Consider the following 24,959-nt stretch of genomic DNA (forward strand, 5'->3'; position numbering starts at 1 on the left):
CCCTGAAATGCAGACTCAGGGAACTAAGTAACACCCACACCCTGTGATAAATGTTTTGGGAACCCAGAGGAGGAAGCAATTAATCAATTAATCTTAAGGGAGAGAACTCGTGGCAGAAAGGCAGTGCCAAGAAAAGCCACAGAAAATATGTGACTCCAACTGGATTATGGTGGACAGAGGAGGAATTTGCAAGAGTTGACAGGGAAGGGATGAGCATTCCAGGAAAAATAAACAACAGGAGCAAAGGCATGGAGATGTGATGATATTTTAAAATGTGAGAATTCTTTTATGAGTTAACATTCATCTATGGCATCTTAAAATTACACAAAGGCCCATCTGTACATGGCTAGAAATCTTTCCTACTTATTATGTAACCAGCCATGTATTAAGTGGAACTGAATTATTATTTTCAGTTAATATCTGCCAGCTTAATAGATATTATACTGGACCAAGTTACAATTATCATTTACTAAAATTTCTAAGACTACAATGCTACCTACATAGATAATAATGTAGTGTAAACAAAACTAAAATCCCTTCATTGTTTTACCATTGTAATCTATGATTACATAGATGATCATAGGTAATCATTAGCAGTAATCCTGCTTAATTTTGTTTAAGGCTACTTTGAGCTTGGTGGGATCCTGCTTTTCTCCCTTGGGCCAAAATAAAGACTAAATTGTGTACATCAGGGGTCCCTAACCTCTGGGATCTAATGCCTGATGATCTGAAGATAAGCTGAGTAATAAATAATAGAAATAACATGTACAATACATGTAATATGCTTGGGTCATCCCCAAACCATCCCCATCTCTACCCTGGCCCATGGAAAAACTGTCTTCCATGAAACTGGGCCCTGGTGCTGAAAAGGCTGGGAACCGCTGGTGTAAATGATTTGTTTGGGGGATTCTGCTTTTTGGACAATCCCAACACATAACATCTCCTCTAAGAGTCTCCCTTCATGTGTGTAAATACAATGCTTAAACTCATAGTTTCTCTCATACTGTCACTACTAAAATCTAACCCTCCCTTGAAATATATTTCTCCTACACCCTCTTTCATGATCTGACTTTGGAATCTTCCCTAAGGATCTCTATAAAGAGCCAGTCTCTAATAACCTTATTCATATTCTAGGCTGTAAGAAATATAAAGGCACAGGGATGAGGGAGGGGGAATTCGATAAAGGTGATCAAAAGGTACAAACTTTCAGTCAAAAGATAAATCACTACTAGGGATGTAGTGTATAACATGATAAATATAATTAACACTGCTCTATGTTATATATGAAGGTTGTTTGAGAGTAAATCCCAAGAGTTCTTATCACAAGGAAAAAAAAATTTCTGCTTCTTTAATTTTGTATCTATATGAGATGACAGATGTTCAGTAATCTTAATATGGTCATCACTGCATGATGTATGTAAGTCAAATCACTATGCTGTACGACTCATATAGGGGATATGTCAATTATATCTCAGTAAGACTGAATGAAAAAAAAAAAAAAAAGAAATACAAGGGCAGAAATTCTGTTGATTTCTCTTTACCATGTCTTATGTCTGACACAGAAGAAACACTCCACAAGCATTTGTTCACTCATTCATTCAGCAAATATTTATTAAGCACCCAGTGCTACTGTGTGCTGGGCACTGTTCTAGATGCTGGGGATATATTAGTAAAAAAAAGAAAAGGCAAAAATCCCTGCCCTCAAGAAGCTTAACTTCTAGTGAGAGAAGGCAGACCATGACCAATAAAACTGGTAAATAGCCAGATTATATAGTATGTCAAAAGTGTGCCATGAAAAGAGAAACATTAGATCTCAGGAGAGCTACTGGGCTTATAATGCCTACTCTTCTCTACTAGCAGCAGGGTCTTAGGTTCCAGGTGACAGTTACACTCATGAGGCACTGGAGGCCTCATCCAGCATCAAGTGTATTACTGAGCTTTGAGAAAGGAAACAGGAGAGGAGACCAGCAGCATGCACAGCAGGGTAGAACTCATGATGACTCCTGCACCATCTCTAATATCCACATATCACTACACCCTTGGGGTACGTGGCAACGATTCACAATGCTGGCTGGGCAGGACCACTTCTCAGGCTTATGTCTCGCTAGTTGAGTAGCCCCATCAGGGACATGCCATGAGCTGCCACTCATTCTCCAGTATAGCTACTCCCACCAGTCTCCACAATAACGTGCATACTGGTGATTGTTCTGCTCCCTAGTAACTTCAGCAGGATTCTCTTGGGTGAAGGTTAGGTCTACTCCTATCAGTTACTTGAGATCTTGATACAAAGAGGAAGGTAGAGAGGTCAAATCCCCAGGCATCTCTGAATCTAGAGAAAAGGCCACAGTACCAGCTATTAACGCCACCTCTCTTTCCCCAGAGACTGCAATATGAATGACTGCAAAAAGAATACTTTTTTGGTGGGGCCCCATTGGGAAGGCAATGTTTTATCAAAGATTAGAAGGCACTAAGGGAATTATCCATGCAGATGTCTAGGAGAGTATTATAGACAGAGAAAGAGAAGCTACTGCTAAGTCCCTAAGGTCTATTTTGTTGTTTTCAATGGAATCTTTCAAGATATTTTATTATAAAAGTAATATATTATCATTACCAAACACTTGGAGAATAAGGAAAAAACCTACTTGGAATGCCACTACCCTGACAATTTTTAGCAAGTGTATCTCCCCCCGCCATTATAAAAGAAATTCGTACTCATTGATTTAAGGAACCTGCTTTATTTAAGGAAGAGCAAGAAAGCAGGGCTTCTCAGGTGGTGTTAGTGGTCAAGAACCCACCTGTCAGGGAAGGAGACAAGAGACTTGGGTTCTATCCCTAAGTTGGGAAGATCCCCTGAAGGAGGGCATGGCAACCCACTCCAGTATTCTTGCCTGGAGAATCCCATGGACAGAGGAGCTGGGTGGGCTACAGCCCATAGGGTTGCAAAGAGTTGGACTGAAGCAACTTAGCACACACGCATGCATGTGAGATTAAAGCACGGAGCAATGAAGAAGATGATGTCAAAGAGAACAAGTCAGATCATGTAGGGTCTTGTATACTCATCTGGATTTTTGACATTTACTGTGAACCAAGTGGGATTCGTTGCAGGATTTTCAGCATAGGAGCCAGATGACATATTATATAATAATAAAAAAAAAAACTGGTTGTTTCTTACAAAACTGAACATACACTTACCATATGATCCAGCAATCATGCTCCTTGGTCCTGTCCCAAGGAGCTTAAAACACATATCTTACTGATATATACTGCTTACTGATTTCTACAACAGCTTATTCAAAACTGCCAAAACTTGGAAACAACCAGAATGTCCTTCAGCAGGTGAACAGATGAATAAACTGTGGTATATCTGGGCAACGGACTTTTACTCAGCACTAAAAAGAAACGAGCTATGAAGCCATAAAAAGACATAGAGGAAATAAATGCATATTATAAAGTGAAGAAGCCAATATGAAAAGGCTCTACACCATTTGATTACAACTCCTCTGTCATTCCAGAAAGGGCAAAACTATGCAAACAGTCAAAAGATCCGTGTTGCCAGGGGTTGGAGCGGGAGGCATGCACAGACAGAGCATGCATGCGTGTGTGCTCAGCTGTGTCCGACTCTGTGCGACCCTATGGACTGTAGCCCACCAGGCTGCTCTGTCCATGGGGTTCTCCAGGCAAGGATACTGGGGTGGGTTGCCACTTTCTTCTCCAGGAGATCTTCCCAACCCAGGGATCGAATTCATGTCTCTTGCATTAGTAGGCAGATTTTCCTTTTACCACTCAGCCACCTGGGAAGCCCACAGACAGAGCAGAGGGTTTCTAGTGCAGTGGAAATACTCTATATGATAATTGTGAATACATATAATTATATGTTTGTTTAAACTCACAGAAGATACACCACCAAGAGTAAACCCTAGCATAGACTATGGGCTCTGGGTGATTAAGGTGTATCAATATAAGTCCATCAGCTGTAACAAATGCACCACTCTGATGGGAGATTATTGATAATGGGGGAGGCCCTGTGTGTGGGGGGGTAAGGGGCATTGGGGAAGTCTCTGTACCTTCAATTTTGCTATGAACCGCTCTAAAAATGTAAATTCTTCCCCTAAAAAAAAAATTTTAAAAAGATCACTTCTGATTGCTGTGGTTAGAATCGGGAAGACCAATTTGGGGATGCTGCTGTAATCCAAGCAAGAAAGGGTTGTCACAGTGTACGGCTTGAGGTGGTTAGCTCAGAGTCAAGGATGAGTCCAAGGACTTTGGTCTGAGCAACTGAATGGACAGTGTTGCCATCAAGTTATCAATACTGACTGAGGGGTAGAGAAGGTTTGGGGGGTCAGATCAGGAGAAAAGTTTTGAATGTCCTCCGTTTGAGATGTCTTTGAGACATCCCAGTGATGAAAGTAGGTCAGGATATTTGAATCTGGATTGAGGAGGGTAGTTTGGGCTGGATATATAAATATGACATCCTTTGATACATAAATGGAATTTTAAGCACAAGAGTGGATGAGACCATCAAAGGAGTGAATACAAATAGAAAAAGGAAAAAATAACTGGGTCCTATGGTGCTCCAACCCTAAGAGGTCTGGAAAAAGATTTAGAACATACAAAGGAGCCTGAGAGAGAGCCAGTGGAGGACGAGGAGGAACCCAAGCTAAAAAAAAAAAAAAAAAAAAAAACAAGAAAAAGTAAAAGTACCTTAAGGAGGTCAAACTATGAACTACGTCAAATACTCATGATAGATCAAGGAAGATGAGGACTGAGAACTGATCACTGAATTTAGCAGCACAGAGATCACAGGTGACATTAACAAGAGCATTTTTATTGAAACAGTTTGGAAAAGGCCAGCGAGGAGTGGATTTGAGAGATAGGGGTGAGCGATTAGAAATAGTACATACAGATAGCTTTTTAAAAAGACATGTCTTTCAAAGGACAGCAAATAAATAAATGAACAAGGAAATAAAAACAAAGTGAGAATGTAGTTAGTGAAGAATTAGGCTGGGATGGGAGGAGACTTTTATTTGTAAGATGGTAGAAATACCAGGATGCCTGTATACCTATGGGGACAATCCAGAAGGAGATACAACTGGCACTGTAGATCAGAAGAAAGGTACATTGGAGCAATGCTCCTGAGGACAGGAGGGGGTGAGAGCCAGGCCTCAAACAGAGGGCCTGGCCCTAAATAGACTATATACCGTAGGTCATCAGTACCACCAGGCAGGATGTCTGAATGTGTGCACAAATGCTGCTGCTTTCTGAACAGCAGTGAACACAGCTTTCACTTACTGAATATTTACTGGGTACCAAACATTTTGTCCAGCTGATCACAAACAAAATTTAAGATTTATCTATCTTAATTTTGAAGATGAAGAAACCAAGATAAAGAGAAATTCAGTGACTTCTACATGGTGAGGGCTTCCCTGACAGCTAAGCTGGTAAAGAATCTGACTGCAATCCAAGAGATCCTGGTTTGATTCCTGGGTTGGGAAGATCCCCTGGAGAAGGGATAGGCTACCCACTCCAGTATTCTGGCCTGGAGAATCCCATTGACTGTATAGTCCATAGGGTCACAAGGAGTCGGACACTACTGAGTGACTTTCACTTTCACTCTGTGGTGAGACCAGAATGAAAACTCAAGTGTGTCCAGTTTGAAATCCTATCCTCTTCACCATCTCACACTCATAACACTCCCAGGAAGCTGTTACATCATTGATGAGGACTCTGACACCATCTCTCAAAGACTTCAATAATTATTTAAATATAATACATATGAAGACAAGCTTGTTTCCAAGTCAAAGCTGAATATTTTACATTTTTCAGAACTTTTAATTTTATGATTTTATATGTTTTTGATAGTTTAAAAATATATATTAATGCAGACTTCTATAACCATTGCAAAGTAATTTCACCAGGGCAGCAATTTCTTCTGAATCAACTATATACAAACACCTGTAAACATGACTTTGCTCAATTTATTAGAGTCTATTTGGGTAGGACTAAACTTAAATCTGTTAATACACTCAAATATTCATGAGAGAATGTAAATTGGTGCAGCCACTATGGAAAACAGTACGGAGAATCTTCAAAAAAACTAAAGATACATTTTCCATATGATCCCACAATCCCACTCTTGAACATATATCATGACAAAACTATAACTGGAAAAGATACAGGCATCCCAGTCTTCACTGCATCATGATTTACAATAGCAAAGCTATGGAAACAACCTATGTCCATCAAGAGATAAACAGGTAAAGATGTGATACACGTATGGAAAGGCATACTGGCCATAAAATAAAACAATGCCATTTAAACAACATGAGTAGACCTAGAGATTATCATACTAAGTGAAGTAAGTCAGAGAAAGCCAAACACCATATGATGTCACTTACATCTGGAATCTAAAATACGACACAAATGAACTTACCTACAAAACAGAAACAGACCCACAGACATAGTAGTTGTGGCCAAAGGTGAGAGGAGGTGGGGAAGGAATGAGTGGAAGTTTGGGATTAGCAGGTGCAATCTATTATACATAGGATGGATAAGCAAGATCCTACTCTATAGCACAAAGAACTATATTCAATATCCTGGGATAAACTATAATGGAAAAAAAACAGGAAAAAGAATGTATGAGTGTAACTGAATCACTTTGCTGCACACTGGAAATTAACACAACATAGTGAAACAACTGTACTTCAATAAAATAAATTAAAAAAATAAAAAACAAGTATCTCTGAGAAACACATTTCATGAAGCACAATGTTAAAGCTGTGACACTAAAATTGTAATTTGATATTGCATGTACAGTTGGCCCTTGAGCAATGCAGCAGTCATCCATGTATAATTTACAGTCAGCCCACCCTATCCCTGGCTCCTCAGCACCCAGGGATTCAACCAATCTAAGACTGTGTAGTACCTCAATATTTACTATTGAAAAATATCCACATATAAGTGGACCCATGCAGTTCACACTCATGTTCTTCAAGGGTCATGTGCTTTGCTACTGATGAGTATTCATCTTTCATAAAAGTCAATCATTCACTCAGGCATAACTAAACATTAGGATGGAGGAGCAGTCAGGCTAGAAATGTACTGAGCATTCTAAACAGCAGAAGTAACACCTCCCTATCAGTATTTTTTGGAGAGGGTTGAAATGAGGTGCTTACTTCTTTAAATGGAAAAGTATTTTTTTCCATATTATTCTATGCAGAAATTATTCTAATATATAGTACACACACTTCCCTGATTTCCTAAACAGTGACTAGAAATATTAAACTTTGCTTTTCTTTGATGATTCATTCTCATCAAATAAAGGAAAGACTAAATGAAATAAGCCAGGTACAGAAAGACAAATATATGATCTCATGTATATGTGGAATCAAAAAAAAAAATGTTGAATTCATAGTAACAAAGAGTAGAACAGAAAGGTGGCTGGGGGTGGAGGAAAATGGGGAGATATTGATTAAAGGTTACAAACTTTCATTTATAAGTTCTGAAGGTCTAATGTACAGCACTTTGTCTACAGCTAATAATACTGTATTGTTTACTTGAAAGTTTCTAAGAGTAGATCTCAAGTGTACTCATCACACACACAGACATATACACACATATACACATGGGTAACTGTAGACAGTCTGACTGTAGTCATCATCTCACAATGTATTCATATATCAAAACATCCCATTATATACCTTAAATATACACAATTTTATTTGTCAGTCATACTTCAATAAATTTTCCAGTTTGCTGTGATCTACAGTCAAAGGATTTAGTGTAGTCAATGAAGCAGAAGTAGATGTTTTTCTGGAATTCTCTAGCTTTTTCTATGATCCAAAGGATGTTGGCAATTTGATCTCTGGTTCTGTGACTGTGTAGATCACGACAAACTGTGGAAAATTCTAAAGAGATGGGCATACCATACCACCTTACCTGCCTACTAAGAAACCTGTATGCGGGTCAAGGAGCAACAGTTAGAACCAGACATGGAAAAACGGACTGGTTTCAAACTGGGCAAGGAGTACATCAAGGCTGTATATTGTCACCCTGCTTATTTAACTTATATGCAGAGTACATCATGTGAAATGCTGGGTTGGATGAAGAACAAGCTGGAATCAAGATTGCCAGGAGAAATATCAACAACCTCAGATATGCAGATGACACCATCCTTATGGCAGAAAGCCAAGAGGAACTAAAGAGCCTCTTGAGGAGGGTGAAAGAGGGGCATGAAAAGCTGGCTTAAAACTCAATATTAAAAAAACTGAGATCATGGCATCAGCCACATCACTTCATGGCAAACAGAAAGGGAAGAGGTGGAAGCAGTGATAGACTTTCTCTTCTTGGGCTCTAAAAGTACTGTGGATGGTGACTGCACTCATGAAATTAGAAGATGATTGCTTCTTGGCAGGAAAGCTATGTCAAACCTAGACAGCTTAATAAAAAGCAGAGACATTACTTTGCCCACAAAGGGCTGTATAGTCAAAGATATGGTCTTTCTAGTGGTCAGGTATGGATGGGTGTGACAGCTGGCCAATAAAAAATGTTGTGTGCCAAAGAACTGACGCTTTTGAACTGTGGTGTTGGAGAAGACTCTTGAGAGTCCCTTGGACTGCAAGGAGATCCAACCAGTCAATCTTAAAGGAAATCAACCCTGAATATTCATTGGAAGGACTGATGCTGAAGCTCCAATACTCAGGCCACCTGATGCGAAGAGCTGACTCATTGGTAAAGACCCTGATGCTGGGAAAGATTGAAGGCAGTAGAAGGGGACGACAGAGGAAAAGATGTTTGGATGACATCATTGACTCAATGGATATGAGTTTGAGCAAACTCTGGGAGATGGAGAAGGACAGGGAAGCCTGGTGTGCTGCAGTCCATGGGGTTGCAGAGCCGGACACGACTGGGCAACTGAACAATAACCTCAATAAAGCTAGGGGGAAGAAAGTGTTTTGGTTATGTAGTTGTGACTGCCCTTCTCCAAGGAGCTCCAAATTACTGTACTTGTTTGAATGACTGCTTTTCAATTTTATTTTTAGTTTTGTTGGTTTGTGTCTTAACTTACCTATTTCTCCCATGTCATCAGGTAATGATTTGCAACATAGTTTTACTGTTAATATGCCTGTATCTAGCCTCTTGTAGTCTCCATGGCAAATACAACACACGTCCCATGGATGGGGCGGGGCGGTACTTATGGTAGACAGAATAATGGCAAAAAGATGGCCATGTCCTAATTCCTGGAATTTGCGAATATATTGCCTTATATGGCAAAATGGACTTTGCAGATGTAACTAGGCAAAGGACCTTGAGATGGGAGAGGTTATCCTCGATTCTCTAAATCCAACCTAACCATACTGGTCTTCACAAACTGAGAACCTTTCCAGCTGGTCAAAGAGATGCAATGATGGAAGAAGGGTCAGCAAGATGGGACACGATCAGGACTTGACCTGCCACTGCTGGCATTGAAGATGGAAGTAACAGGCTAGGACAGAAGCTTAAAAAAGGCAAGGAAAGAGTTTCCCTTACAGACTTCAAGAAAGCACAGGGTCTCACCTTGCTTTTAGCCCAGTAAGTCCCATTTTGAACTTCTGAATCTCCAAACCATAATATCATAAATCTGTATTGTTTTAGGTCACTAAATCAGTGATCATATATGTTCCAATAGCAATAGAAAAATAAATCAAAGCTCAATAAATTTACTTTCTGGATGAATTAAGCAATGAATGCAGCAGTATGCAATGTTCAAGTTGTTCCTGGTAAGGAAAATATACTGCCTCACCAAAATTCTGGGCCCCCGATGCTTGCTCTAAGCAAGCAGCTCAGCCTTTTTTTTTTTTTTTTTTTCTGTTCTATTTGTTCATGCTTCCGGGTAAGATTTTGTTTGAACAAAGGTTTCCAAGGACAAGAAAGAAAAAAAGTTCATGCTTTTGAAAACTTGTAGTGTGATGGCAGGGTACAGAAGGTAGATCCAGAAAAACCTCTGAGCCCCTCACTGTGTGACTTCAAACAAGCCAGTGAATCCTTCTGAGTATCTGTTTATCAGTGTCTACAATGAGAATCATTTTTGCCTCCATGTTCATGGACTGCTGGTGAGAATCAAATGAAAACTTTCCAAACCACAGGTGCTGTGATTTGTTGTGTGCCCTGTAGGTTTTGCATTGTCTAGGAAGTCAGGGAAACAACTGCTTCAAAACCATACAAATAAGAGTCCAAGAAAGGGCTTTATAGAATCAATCCTGCAAGAACGAAGAGCCTGATCTTTAGTGCATAGGTATTGTGACACTGACTTGGGGGTCAGATGGCTTTCTGAATTTATTTCTTAGTTCTCAGCTGTGTTGAGAGTAGCTTGAGTTAACAGACAATTGACTTCCAATGAAGTGAGGTGTTCCAATACATCGACAAAATATTTACCTTTGTTTTCTCTCCCTTCCTCTTTCTCTAACTTCTGGAAACTCCAAGGAGGGTATGCGGGTGCCTGAACGCGTGGGCAGGTGCGTACACACACACCCTATGGAGATAGAAAGTTGAAGCAAAATGTCCCTCGTTTGTGACTTCAGTTCTACAATGTATCTTTTTGGCTTGGGTAATCATCTCGATTTTTTTCCGTAACACTCTGCTTCTGTAGATGACATTTTTCTTTGGCTACTTTGTTTTAGCATTGTACAACTTTTCTCTCTAGGTCACGCTCATTGTATGATAACCCCTCATTTCATGATAACCTTTCACTGCACGGACACATTAAACTAATCTTATTGTCGGCTGTTTCTAGATTTTTTTTTTTTTAATTTGGAGGCATGCGTCAAAAGTGTCCCTCAGGTCCTCCCCACAGCACACAAAATTCCAATAACCCTTTCATAGTTAAAAGAACCCTCAGCTTATTTACATGATGAAAAATGAGAAATCTACAGGCACTGTTAGAACTAAAACACTCAGTAGAAAGAGTCCTAATAGCGGGCGGTAACAGTGACTAAAATTCACATTCAATTGTGAATGACAAGATATAGCGGGTCTTTTTCTGGAAGCAGGTTTTAACAGTGGCAGAGAGAACTGAAAAGGAACTTTAAAAGGGAAAATTTACAGGAAGATGAGGCTGGAGACCCCTAAGCAAAGGTGTTATCTAAATCTTGTTTTTGTTGAGAACCAATCTCAAGAGACTCTAAGTGGACTATTCACCCATTCATCAATTCTTCTGAAACAAAACAGCCTTCCTTACAATAAAAAGCCACAAGCCAGAAAAAGGAGCTGCAAAGCCCCCTAAAGCAAACTATCTACTTGATCTGAACATGTGTTATTACGTAGAAGTCAGGTTGCAGTCTCCTTTCCTTTAGTAGAAATTAACATGCATGCAGACCCAAGAACATCAGGGCAACATATGCTATTCGGGAAACCAGAAGATTCTAATTCTCTAAACTTGGAAAAAAAACAAACTTTTCTATGCATGTGAGAAGTGGTTTTAAAATATGCATTGCCAGGGTCCACATTACAGACTTTTCAAAGTCGAAAAGGTAAGCAGGGCGTCTATGTAGCTTTTTCTTTATGCAGAGAACTACAGAATGGTATTAGGACTGCCCCGAACAAAACAGCAGCTGCTGCCAGAAACAACATTCATCTCCTCTTTAATCTCGCCTGCCAGCTAGCCAAGCAGGCAGTTCCCTTGTAGCCCAAATGTGCTTTGGAAGACAGCCAACTGGCTCAGCCACCCAGAGCCAGGAAAGCAAGTTACCAAGATACAGGTATAGAAATGAGTCCTGAGTTCAGATTTTCTGAGGTCATACACACCATATCCTCCCAAAATAATCTTTACCTAAAGCAACAGCAGATTGTCAGTGAATAACCGTTTAGTTCTGTATGACTTCTTCCTTCAGATTTTTCATTGCTCAAGATTTTACCATCCAACATTATAAAGAAAACACAGAAGCATTCTACACAGGCTCAAATTCTTCTCTAGTGATTGTCTAGTAATGTCAAAGGGGCAAAAGAAACAGCAGATTGGTTGTTTTTACCGTTATCAGGAAAGGAGATGTTAGCAGGCCAGTTAAGTGAAACCCAAACCAGCTTGAAGTCCAAGTTGGTCCAATAAAATCCTTAAAGATATTCACTCTTCTCTCTCTCTCAATGCAGGTCTTTTTTGTGAAGTAGAATATTTTGAAATATGGGTAAGAATGCTCTTATAACAAAACCTGAACATTCTGAAGGGAACTGCTTAATAGAAAAAGGCAGACAATGGCTTTAAAGTAAAAGGAGAATTTAAGGACTTCAAGATAATCTATAGGAAAAAATGGGGGTGGGAGGAGAAATGCCCTGTGACAGTTCATATATGTATATGTATGTTCATATACTATATGTTCATACTTTATGTGTAAATACTATTTAAAAGGGAAAATGATTTACATGTATTGACTCCTACGAAGGGCCACACATTGCAATCTGCAATATTTCATATGACCTTCTCATCAACCAGGCAGATTATTATTACCCCATTTTGTAGGTAAGTGAAACATGATTCAGTGAGATTAAGTAATTTGTTTATGGCCACTCTGCTAGTAAACCCTTGAAACCAAGTTTATTCTTTTAATTTTATTGAAGTATAGTTGATTTACAATGTTTTAGGTAGACAGCAAAGTAATTCAGTTGAATATGTATATTCTTTTCCATTCTTTATTATAAGATTAAATATAGCTTCCTATGCTATATAGTAGGTCAAGTTTACCTATTTTATATATAGAAATGTGCATTCTATATACCATATTTTATGTGCATACTATATTTTATGTACAGTAATGCGCATGTATGGATGCTCAATTGTGTCCAACTCTTTGCACCCCCATGGACTGTAGCCTGCCAGGATCTCCTGTTCATGGAATTTTCCAGGCAAGAATACTGGAGCAGGTTGCCATTTCCTTCTCCAGGAGATCTTCCTGACCCAGGGATCAAACCCACATCTCTTGTGTCTCCTGCATTGATGAGCAGATTCTTTACTACTGAGCCACTAGGATAAGCCCTTACTTACTTCACTTACTATGAAAATCTTTAAGCCTTTGGTATAAATGCCTTTATGTCATTCTTCTTCACGGCTGAGTGATATTCCATTGTATATGTGTATCACATCTTCTTTATCCATTCATCTGTTGGTGGATATTTAGGACATTTAGGTTGTTGGCTCTCATAAATAGTGCTGTAATGAACACTGGGGTGCATTTATCTTTTTGAATTATCATTTACTCTGGATATATGCCCAGGAGTGGGATTGCAGGATCATATGGCAACTCTAGTTTTCTTGAGAACCTCCATACTGTTCTCCATAGTGGATATACCAATTTAGATTGCCACCAAGAATGTAGGAGAGCTCCGTTTTCTACACACCCTCTCCAGCATTTATGATTTGTAGACTTTTTGATGATTGCCATTCTGACCGGTGTGAGGTGATACCTCATTGTAGTTTCGATTTACAGTTCCCTAATAATTAGTGATATGTTGCATCATTTATGTGCCTGTAGGCATCTGTTGGAGAAGGAAATGGCGACCCACTCCAGTGTTCTTGCCTGGAGAATCCCAGGGACAGGGGAGCCTGGTGGGCTGCCGTCTACAGGGTTGCACAGAGTCAGACACGACTGAAGTGATTTAGCAGCAGCAGGCCATCTGTATGCCTCGACCTAGTTTAAACCAAGACCTACATTACACTGGAAAGAAAAACACTGGGCCAGTTAATAAAACTTCTGTTGTTGTTGAGTCACTAAGTCGTGTCCAACTCTTTGCAAACCCATGGACTGCAGCATGCTTCCCTGTCATTCACCAGCTCTGGGAGTTTGCTCAAACAACTTAATTGTTATATCTGATGAACAATTAAGTTTTATTTACTATGGCTTCCCTCACAGCTCAGTTGGTAAAGAATCCACCTGCAATGCAAGAGATCCCAGTTTTATTCCTGGGTCAGGAAGATCCACTGGAGAAGGGATAGGCTACCCACTCCAGTATTCTCAGGCTTCCCTTGTGGCCCAGCTGGTAGAGAATCCGCCTACAATGTGAGAGATCTGGATTCAATCCCTGGGTTGGGAAGACACCCTGGAGAAGGGAAAGGCTACCCACTCCAGTATTGTGGCCTGGAGAATTCCACGGACTATATAGTCCATGGGGGTCACAAAGAGTCAGACACAACTGAGCAACCTTCACTTCACAATGCCTATGCTGTGGACAGCATATAGGTCTCTTTAACTGCATCAATTTCAAAGTGAAACAACAATCTCAAATTATGACTAGGCTGGGTAGACAAGTAATGCAGGTAAATCAGGTTATGCTTGCCATACCTTAAAAAATTGCATAGCTAGAGGGAGGGGAGAGCTCAGAGAATGAAGTGATAAGTTGTTCCTTCTGATAAAAACAAAATTGAGTGCCTTCAGACTTCTAAGAAGAGCTACTTATTCATCATCATATCCATATGGAGTACCTGATAAGCACAGAAAGTAATGATACAGAAGATATGGTCATGGCCTCCAGGACCTCAAGCTCTTGTCGAACCTAACTAAATAATAGAGCATCTAAGAGGGGAAGGGCCCAGAGAGACCACTAAACCTGACTTTGGGTGGGAGAGTACAGGAGGGGCTCAGTGATAGCTTCTGGGAGGAGTCCTCTTTTTCAAAGGTGAGAGGAAGGTAGCCAGGTCAAAGACCTGTCACAGAGAAACCAAAGTAGCAGGTGCCTACAGAAGTGAAAGAGGCATTTTCATAGATCTTCATGTTTATGACTGAATGAAAAATGAGTCTCAAGGAATACGCAACAATAGACGAGGGTAGAAAGATAGGCAAAGGCCCTCCCAGTTTCGCTAATTGATTTGAATTTTATCTTAAAGGCAATGGGGATCTCCTGCTGGATTTTCAGCAAGGAGTATCAAGATCTGATTTATTTTTGAAAACTTTGTCAGTAATCAGAATAAAGGATAGATGGGGTGGAGGGGGGCAAGCAAGAAGCCTGGGGCAAGAGGTCAGTTAAAAGGTCAATGGAGTCCTCCAGAGGTCACCGGAGGAGGCCCTTAACTCACAAGGGGCAGTGGGAATAGAGAAACAGACAAGTTCAAGAGGATGTGGAAGTAGGCAGAAAGAAAGTGTGGGGTGTAAGGGAGGGAGTCACAAATGACTTCCACAGTGCTAGTCCCATCAGAAGTGGCAGCTGGGGATTGGAAGTTATCACCCAAAACCCTGGAGAATACCCTATATAAGAGAAAGAATTAGCTACATAGGAGATGAGAGAATGAGAAGTCAAATAGAAATGAGATGCATATTAGCTGCTTTGGGGGTACCCTGGCCAATAGAGGGAAAAAGTACAAAAGGGAGAATATAATCAATAAAACAAGCACTAAAAGATGTCAACTGGTTGGTTGTTGGAAGAGGACCTAGTGGAACTGACCGTGATGAGGGCTGTTTGCATGGTGGGAGACCATGGAGGGTGGACCAGAGGGGTCAATGAGAGTGAGGAAATTTCAAGGGCTTACCACAACAGAGAGTGGCTAAGGTCTGGAATGGCTAGAAAGTTAACTCCAGTCTTGGTAGATGAGAAAAGGCACCTCTATAAGAATGGGGTGGGACTTCTCTGGGGGTCCAGTGGTTAAGACTTCACCTTCCCCTGCAGGGAGTGAAGCTTTGATTTCTGGTCAGGCAGCTAAGACCTCACATACCTCAAGGCCAAATAACCAAATCATAAAACAGAAGCAATACTGTAACAAATTCAATAAAGGTTTTTAAAATGGCCCACATCAAAAAAATAAAAATCTTAAAAAGAAAAATAATGGGCTAAAATGAGTAACTAAGCCTTCTCCCACCTTAAATAGCCTGAGCATGGAGAACTCCCCTGTGGTTAATGAGAACCAAGTTAGCTCAGAGACTTTGCCCCTGTATGAAAATATCTACAAAGGACTTCTACCTCAGGCTAGAATCTGGGGGCTAGGTGTTCAAGTTTTACTGTCATTACTTTTAATAGAAGCACATGTGATAGAATAAGCTTTGTGCAGCAGTGGAGATTTCATTACAAACAATGGTAATAGATAGGTCATTGCTATTCATAAATATAGGTCTTCAGAAGTTACATCAATGCAGAGAGAAAGGATGTATTTTATAGAGATGCTAGCTGGTGACCTAATTCTAATCAATATTAAGAGGAAGAGGATATGTAACAAACCAAACTGGTCTAGAAAACCAGTGGGTGCTAGCTCAATGTTGAACCTAGATTTACACATCTGTTGCCAATTCTTTTTTGCTATCAGTGTTTTTTTGTTTTTGTTTTTTTTTTTCTTGTTTTTTTAGTAAGAGCAACAAACCCTCAACATTGGAAAGTATAGGAATATTGCAAGAAAGAGAAATTGTGACAGTTCTGAAATCCACATACTCAAAAATTCAGCACTTTACAAGCACTGATTCTTTAGGGATGGCAGTATTCACTATTATGTTAATTAATTGCTCTTAAAATTGAATCACCATGGCATACATTCTGAGGGTTTGTAGCTTTCCAAAAACAGTTACAAAACCTAAATCATAATTTATCTTCTTCCATCTATGTGACTCACCTCTGAAATTATGATCTCCTGTAAATCAAAGGTTCTGTAAAATCTGTACAATCTTTTGAACTCCAAACAATTCAGGGATGAAAATGAGCATGGGCTCCAGTTGCTCTCTGATTCCATGCACTGAATTTGGATCGAATGCCTGAGTTTCCTAAAACTTCTTGTGTTTCCCACCCCCTTTGGCTGTAATTAAAAGGGCTCAGAGGTCTTGTCATATCAGCTATTGGGAGTGTGACAAGTTTGGTTTCACAGGCCCTTTTAATTTTAAGAAGATTCAATCTGAGGAAACAGCTCAGGAAATCTCCGACAAAGTTTCTTTTCTTCCCCACCTGAGTTTTTGGACTACAAATAAACTAAATCTGTATACTCTGCTGGAACTACTCCAAATAGCATCAAAACCAGGAGGTCAAAGGCATGAGCTTAAAGAACACTCACAATCTTGATCATTTTCTCCATCACAGCAGATGACAAGCCAGACTTGCAAAGGTCACTGCATGAGCTTCCCTGATTATGCAACGTGTGCTGGACACACCAAATGCCTGTGGTTGAACTGAATAAACTGTTGAAATGTTCCCCCCACTTTCATGAAAGGTGCCCCAACTGAAAAAAGGGGAATTGCTGTCGTATGTTTAGATCAAAGTATAATCATCTGGGGGTATTTATTTAGAATGCAGGTTCCTGGGCATCATGTGGAATCCAAATTTCCGAGGGTCCATCTCAGAAATGTATACTTTTAACAAGATTCTTAGATACTCTCTGAAGTCCGAGATGTACTATTTTAGGCTGCCCTAGCTCATGAGTGCTATATCATTAGAGAAAATGAACATGTCTGAAAAGGTATGTGAGGTTGCATTTGGTTGGAAAGAAAATCCAGGAGAAGAGAAGCTGGATGGATGCTGGGCATGCATTTTGCTGAGAGGTGGTGGAGGCAGCAGGGAAAGCCTGCCCTCAGGAGCAGTCCTGGCTGGACCACACTGGCTGTATGTAGCTGCCTCACAGGCTGACTTGGACTTAACTGGGTTCTGGGTGTGGGAGTGTTCTGAAAGCTCAACCTGTTCTTCTAGCCCTTCCAGTGGTTTCATAAGCCATCAAATATACTTCAATATATCCCTTAATGTTTAAACTAGCTAGAGTAGATTGTATTACCTGCAACCAGACCCCAGGCAATGCTAGGAGAGAAACATTTAAGTTACTGAGCATTTATTTCTCATAAAGGTCAGTGTAAACTCTCCTTAGGAATTTTCCATTAATATTTCAAAATTCAAATTGTAAAATAAGAATCATTTAATTTTTTTTCTTTTAAAGGCAGTTTTTTGTTGGCAATTCATGAGACTGTTAATGCAATTCTACCACCTGGAGCCCCGCAATCATGTATCTATGGCATGCCTAAAACACATTCGTCTGGTAATTCTAAGACCTGAAGCCCAGCAAAGCATCTACTTTTGACATGCCCAGGACATGTTCCTCTGGTAACAGTATATTTCAGCTGCAGGTTCACTGCTTATGAAAGAGATGAGATGATGTTTAGAAAAGAAGAAAATCAACAAAGTAAGATATAAATTCAAATCCTGATTCTGTCACTTACATGCTGCAAACGTCAACAAGTGATGGAAACTCTGAGGTTCCTTTTGGTTTTCTCATGGTGATAACATTTCTTTGGATATTTGAAAAGATTAATCAGAAGACAGCGTTATATAAAGCTGTTATACAAAGGGCCTGGCACATGGTAGACCGAGACATGACTGTTAAAGCTATGCATGTGTGCACGCTCAGTCACGTCCAGCTCTTTGCTACCCGACAGACTGTAGCCTGCCAGGCTCCTCTGTCATGGGATTACCCAGGCAAGAATACTGGGGTGGGTTGCCATTTCCTTCTCCAGGGGATCTTCCCAACCCAGGGATTGGACCCATATCTCCTGTATTGGTAGGCAAGCTCTTTACCACTGTACCACCTGGGAAGCCCGTTAAAGCTATACTGGCATATCTTGGATTGTAAGGTCAGTTCTAGACCACTGCAATAAAGCAAGCAAGTCACACTAATAACATTGGTTTCCCATTATACACAAAAGTTGTATTTACACTATGCCATCATCTATTAAATGCACAATAGCCTTACATCTAAAATAATGTATAGAACTTAATTAGAAAATATTGTTAAAAAATGCTGCCTATCATCTGAGCCTTCAGCAAGTCAAAGAAGTCACATGAAACAACATTGATCACAGATCACCATGTTATAATAATGAAAAAGTTTGAAATAATGCAAAAAGCTGTGACAGAGACACAAAGTGAGCAAGTGCTATTGGAAAAGTGATGCTGAAAGCTATGGTCCAGGCAGGGAGGCCATAAGCCTTCAGTTTGTTTTAAAAAAAAAAGAAAAGCAATATCTAGGAAGCACAATAAAAGAAGGTATGCCTGTAGTTATTTTATCATTACTTCTGGTTTTTTAACTGTTGACTTTTAAATTAAAAACTGTAGTTTTTAATTTAACTAAATTTAATTTAACTAAACAGTGGATGTCACAATCCCTTTCATTTTCCACCTTCCCCATAGATTAAAGACCAGCACAGCAAGGTGATAAAAAGAGGTTGTGAAACTGACCCCTGAGCTTAGATTTGGGATCAGCTCTCCCAGAGTCGACAGGCTCATCTCCACCTGGAGCAAAAGTGAGACAGAATTGTTTGGGCAATAGGTGAATGTTAACCTGAATAGTCGAGTTTCAAAAGTCAACTTCAGCTTCAGTAATAATCCAAGACAGTTTTAGAAAACAGAGTGTGTTTACTCAGGCACAGAGAACAGTTATAGAGTTGGGGGGCTGGGAGGCAGTGATTCTACAATCAAGCTGCTCTAGATTTAATCTCTACTCTGCCACAGACTTGCCTCATGGCCTTTGGAAAGTTATCTTTCTCTGCTTTAGTTTCCTCACTGTAACATGGACCTAATAATGGAACTCACTTCACAAGCTTCTTGAGAACTAAAGTTACAAATGCACTTGGTATGGAATATCTCACAGCTAGCTCACCCTCCTAAATGCCCACTACTGTGGTTCTCAGTGCTGTCTTTTCAACCATACCTAGAACAAGCATCCCCGGTAATGTCATTTCCAGACCTGAAGCCTGGCAGATCAAGCCACAGCCCTGAGCACTATCCTTGATCCTTCCCATTCCCCTAGTTCCACATCAACTCTGTCAAGTCCTGTTAGTTCTACCAGCAAAATAAGTCTTGAAACACTCACTTCCCTCCATCTCATCTTAGCGCACTACCACTTGTTCCCAGCTCCATCACTCCTGCCTGGAAGACTCCAAGGACCTCCTAAATAGCCTCCTTTGCTTCCAAGTCTGCTACTCACAAGACTGTGGTCTTCAGGCAATGCAAATCACCACCACTTGCTTACAACCTCGGAATACCTTTCCATTACATTTATGATAAAATCCACATCCCTACCAAGGTCTCCAAGGCCCTATTTAACACAGACTTGTCCTGCTCTGTGCCCAGTCTCACCATGCCTCTCCCCTCACCATACTCCAGCTCCACTGGCCTCCTTTCTGGTCCTTAAACACCTGGGACATATTTCTGCCTTAAGCTGTTGCGCCACTGTTGCAAGCTTTCTCCCTCTTGGGCTGTGAATGAGGCAAAGCATTCTGATCATTCAGGATTCAGTTCAGATATCACCTTCTGGGAAAAACCTTCCCAGGTGACCTGCCTTAAGCAGCTCCAGCACTCTCAGATCACAGTTTTATTCCCACTGAAGCACTTTTCATCAGAAATTATGAGAAAACTGTCTTGATGGCCCAATTCATTTATTCTTATCTGCGTTCCTTCTAAGAAGTAGGAAAATGCGGTGAGGATGAGGATACTATTATTGTTGTTCATCATTCTTACCTCTAGCACCTTGAACTACTCAAGTACTCCTACCATCTAATTCTTTTTTATATAGTACAGACCTGGTGGGAACACACTCTAAATTGTTTGCATAGAGAATAAACTCAGGTATGTGAAATGAGGCACAGGTGAAGCCAGGATAGTGTCTGATTCAGTCCTTAGCAGATGGTGTCCTTATTCACATGAAACTGACCTTGCCCACCAGGCAGGCTTGTTACCCCCTGGAGAAGGGAATGGCAACCCACCCCAGTACTCTTGCCTGGAGAATTCCCATGGACATAGTAGTCCGGTGGGCTACAGTTCATGGGGTCACACAAAGTCGGACACAACTGAAGCGACTTAGCATGCTTGTTACCTGTCTCCTGCTCCTGAGTTTGAGCCCCATAAGGCAGGCACTTTCTGTCCCTCAATGTTTTGCCCAGGGTGAGTAGAGCACTGCTAAATACAGAGGAGCTTCTCAATAACATGTATAAAATAAATCAATGAATGAATGAAGGATAAAATGATGAATGAAGGATAAATGAAACAGATTTGCTCATCCATTGGGCATGAACCACTGTCCAGTAACTACCAAACCCTAATGATGACACATATGAATGTTGCAACATTTTCATAATAATCCAAAATGCAACATCAGCTAAATGCTTTTTCAGTTTGAACTTAAACCATTTTCTTTATACCTTTAAATACTTCTTTAGCCCCATGAAAATGGAAAATAAGGATATAAAACCAAGGCTACACTGTAAGCCCCATGAAAAGCAGGAATGATGTGTTTTGTTCACTACTGTAGCACGAGCCTCTAGCACAGTGCTCTGCTAAATGCTAAATAAACTGTTTTTAATAAAGAACCAGTGGAAAATGTTTTTACTGGCAGATTTGGTCAAAATGTGACAGTATCCCAAAGTGCTGACCTGCCTATAAAATCCCAATTCCCTTTCTAAAGGAACTAGATGAGTATCACGTGCAGTTACTTTCCTTTATTGACTCAACAAGGGCATTAAAAAATAAAAAATAAAAAAGACCTGGACTGCAGACACTTTCCTATAGTAAGTTCAGTGGAAGTATGTAAGAAGTGTACAATTCTAAACTCTTACTTAGAATTCAGTATAAGATGCATCTACAAATTTCTCCCTGTTTCCCCAGGCAGCTGCAATGCATCAAAATTTCTAAAACAGTCATTCATAAAAAGTTATTCATGGTGGCTTTGCACTGGGAAAAACATGCAGGGAATATGATTTCACTAGGGAGCAGGCAAGTTCGAAGTGATGACATAGGTTAAGCTTTTAAATGCTAATCTTATCTTTTCCCAAAGCACTGGTTGACTCTGTCATCCCTACTGAAGCAGGCAAAAAGAAAAAGAAAAAACCTCACAGAACTAAATGACTTTTTTTTATGTCATCAGACCCATTCCTAAGTTTGACTCAAGAATAAAAACAACTACCTTTTCTTCAGAGCAACACAGGCATAATATCACCATTTCCCTCTTGCAAGACTTGTTTGCAAGAAGCAGAAAGTTGCATGCCAGACTACACAGGAGTGGACTCAGATGACACTGCCCTCACCACCTCCCCTCCAAAATAGACAGTTTCATGCTAATAAGCATGACTACACGGCAAGCTCTTTTATTGCGATTTTTCACCAAGATATCCACAAGAGGTGTGCTTAGCATTCTCCATAATATGACTATGTAGGAAGAGACTTCAAACTCACTAGAGAAAGGAAGGTGTCGGACAGAAATAAAAAAGGAAAAGACTTTTCAAACAATGTACCAGGATGTGGTACACTTTTCATTATTACTAGATTTTAAAAGGTTCTCAGTTAACAATCTTCAAAGCAAATATCAACTATTTTGTGTTCTGAAATTCTTTCTCAGAGATGACCTGGGAGATGATCAATTAAGTTTCCTTGTATAATAGGACAAAAGAAGAATATGGAAAATGTACTTTAAACCTGTAAGCCTTAACTGTAAAAAAACCCTTGAGGGAAAAAAAAAAGAAAGGGATTTCTCCCTGGGTCAGGAAAGAAGATGAGTGAGTATCCATTGCAAGATTGTTCTTTGGACTTTTTTCAAAGCAGCTGTTTTGCTGAGGAATCAAAAGTGGATGAAGGGACACATATAAACATGGAGCGCGCTTGGAGAGCAAAGAGACTCTCTCACTATACAGGAAAGAATGGAAATCCAATTCCTCAGAAAATGAAGATAGGGCTGTGTATCCAACTAAATGAAATTTCAAAGATATGCTTCAGCTGCCGTATGATTCGAGTGCCAAATCTGCACAAGCCATTTTGCATGTCAACTTTATTGTTAAATTTTTGTGTCATCTCCCCTTCTCATATATGGTACTTTCTGGAGTTTTTGTTTGTAAATGGAGACAGGAGGTAGATGTTGCTCCTTATGATGTAGTATTATCCAAAACTTAAAAAGTTTTTACAGGTTTCAGAAATGCTAATCTTTCAGTTCTACACCCCAAACCAAGCAGCTTACCTGATTAGGCAAAAAAAAAAAAAAAGTAAAACTAGGGCATGCTATAAGGTTGCATAACTTTAACAACTTCAGAACTTTTGAAAACTTGGCATCAAAATACTTTTGTCTTTAAGAACTCCGTGTTATAAGTGGCATCATTGCCTTGGGTCACTAAGATGGTAGCTTCTAATCACAGATAAAATTTGAAAATGTCACTTCATGGTAAATCCTCCAACTTTCTTCCTGCACACTTAAATACATCTTTGATCCTTTGTACTGAAACATCATTTTTGCTAAATTCCTTAACCACATCAATCTTAAATCCACAAATATCACTTAGGTTTGACCATCTAAAGTTCTCATATTGTCTATTGTCTCATATTTCTTTCATCACTTTCTTGATAGAGATTATACATATCAGTACCTAAAGCTGCATAACATCCTTCCCTTGTCTATTGCACTGGCTAACCATTAACCAACACAAACTGTGGGAAGAAAATATGAAAGGAAGCTTCTTGAATGTGGGTAAGCTGGAAGGAATTTCATTTATTCTATTTATGACAGTTTTATTCATTATCATGTATCAAGAAAAACATCTCACCTAAGCAAAAAGAGAAAATGCCAGCAATACTAATGCCAAGCAAACAGACTGGGTTTAAGACTAACTAGTTGTAAGATGCTGAGCAACTTGCACAACCTACCTATTCCTGTTCTGTAAATGGAAGGGATCACATCACCAGACTCATAAGTGGAGAGATTAGTGCAGATCAAAGTATGTGACACGCTTAGGTCGGGACCTGGCACACCAAATGAGAATCAGAATCAGCATTTTCTTCATCATTATCAGCGGCAGTATCATCTACTAAAATTCCTTCTGGCTCTTAGACCCTGTATAATCTTGAATTAGCCAGCACCATCTCAACCTGCTACTCAACCTAGTGTGTTATTTCCTTAAAGATGGCCAGCAACTTGACCCACCTAATTCTGTTTTTAATCCAGTGTTTCTACCTTCTTCTACAACCCCAAGTGGCCCACTTCTCTCTCCAAACAGAAGTACGTTTGAACAACGTATGTCTGTGCCAAGTGGTACTGCATGCACGGTTATATGCATTTCCTAGGTATGACACCAATGCATGACTGATGTTCCTCCTACCTTCCAAATTGCCCTCCATGGTACCACCCCATGTGTCAACTGAGGTCAGCAGGCATTAAATTGATAAGCAGTCTGACCCATGCTTAAAATGCTATAGTCAAAGATTCAGTAAAAGATACAACTGATGTGATTCATTCACTCATAATTTGGTTCCAAAAACCTTAAGGTTTTGGTGTTGTACCACTAGCTGGGGATATCAACATGAACCAATTTAGCCAAGTAGACAGGCAAATAAGAAAAGTTTGTTATATTGTTTTATATATATATTTAATGCTATAGAAGCATGGGGTAAGATCACTAAATACAGGGGGAGTGGAGGCAGGGAAGAAGGGCAACAGACTTCAGGGAGGGCTTCTGAGAAGAGGAACCACTTCAGGTAGATGAACTGGAGGATGAAGAGGGGCTACTGGGGCTTTCAAGACCAAGTGCAGCATGGAGTATGTCACTGTTTCACTGCAGGTTCGTTAGGTGACACTGGCATGAAATTTACCACTGAGGGAGCAGTGGGAAGAAGCAACAGCCAAATCACAGAGAACCCTGTACAGTGTGTTGAGGGTTTGGACTTTATGCTGCAGGTAATATAAAGTCAGTGGAGGATTTTAACCAGGGCAGCCACATGATCAGACTTCTTTAATAATCTAGACTGTGTGCATTACAGAGAATCTTTAACATTACAGAATTCACTCATCATTTCGTTGAGTTACGAAATGGATGCCGTCAGAGGGACGAACTCTATATCAACACCATAGAGCTGAATTTAGGATGTGGATTCTTGTGCAGTCAGTAAAGTTCTTGTGGCAGGGCACACATTTTCAAGGAAAGATGAAAAAAGCCCCTTTATAATCTAACTCTCCTCTTAAACAACTTATAAAAATAACACACAAATCAATGATTCAGTCCCATTCCCCTTTG

The 24,959-nt window shown here is 40.0% G+C and overlaps 1 protein-coding gene across 3 annotated transcripts in view; it reads right to left on the reverse strand.

Moving 5' to 3' along the window:
* Positions 1-24,959, reverse strand: part of KITLG (KIT ligand) — a 96,592-nt gene that overhangs the window by 58,012 nt on the left and 13,621 nt on the right. The window lies entirely within an intron of this gene.

Source organism: Odocoileus virginianus, chromosome 24 (genome assembly GCF_023699985.2).
Source record: "Odocoileus virginianus isolate 20LAN1187 ecotype Illinois chromosome 24, Ovbor_1.2, whole genome shotgun sequence".
Lineage (NCBI taxonomy): Eukaryota > Metazoa > Chordata > Mammalia > Artiodactyla > Cervidae > Odocoileus > Odocoileus virginianus.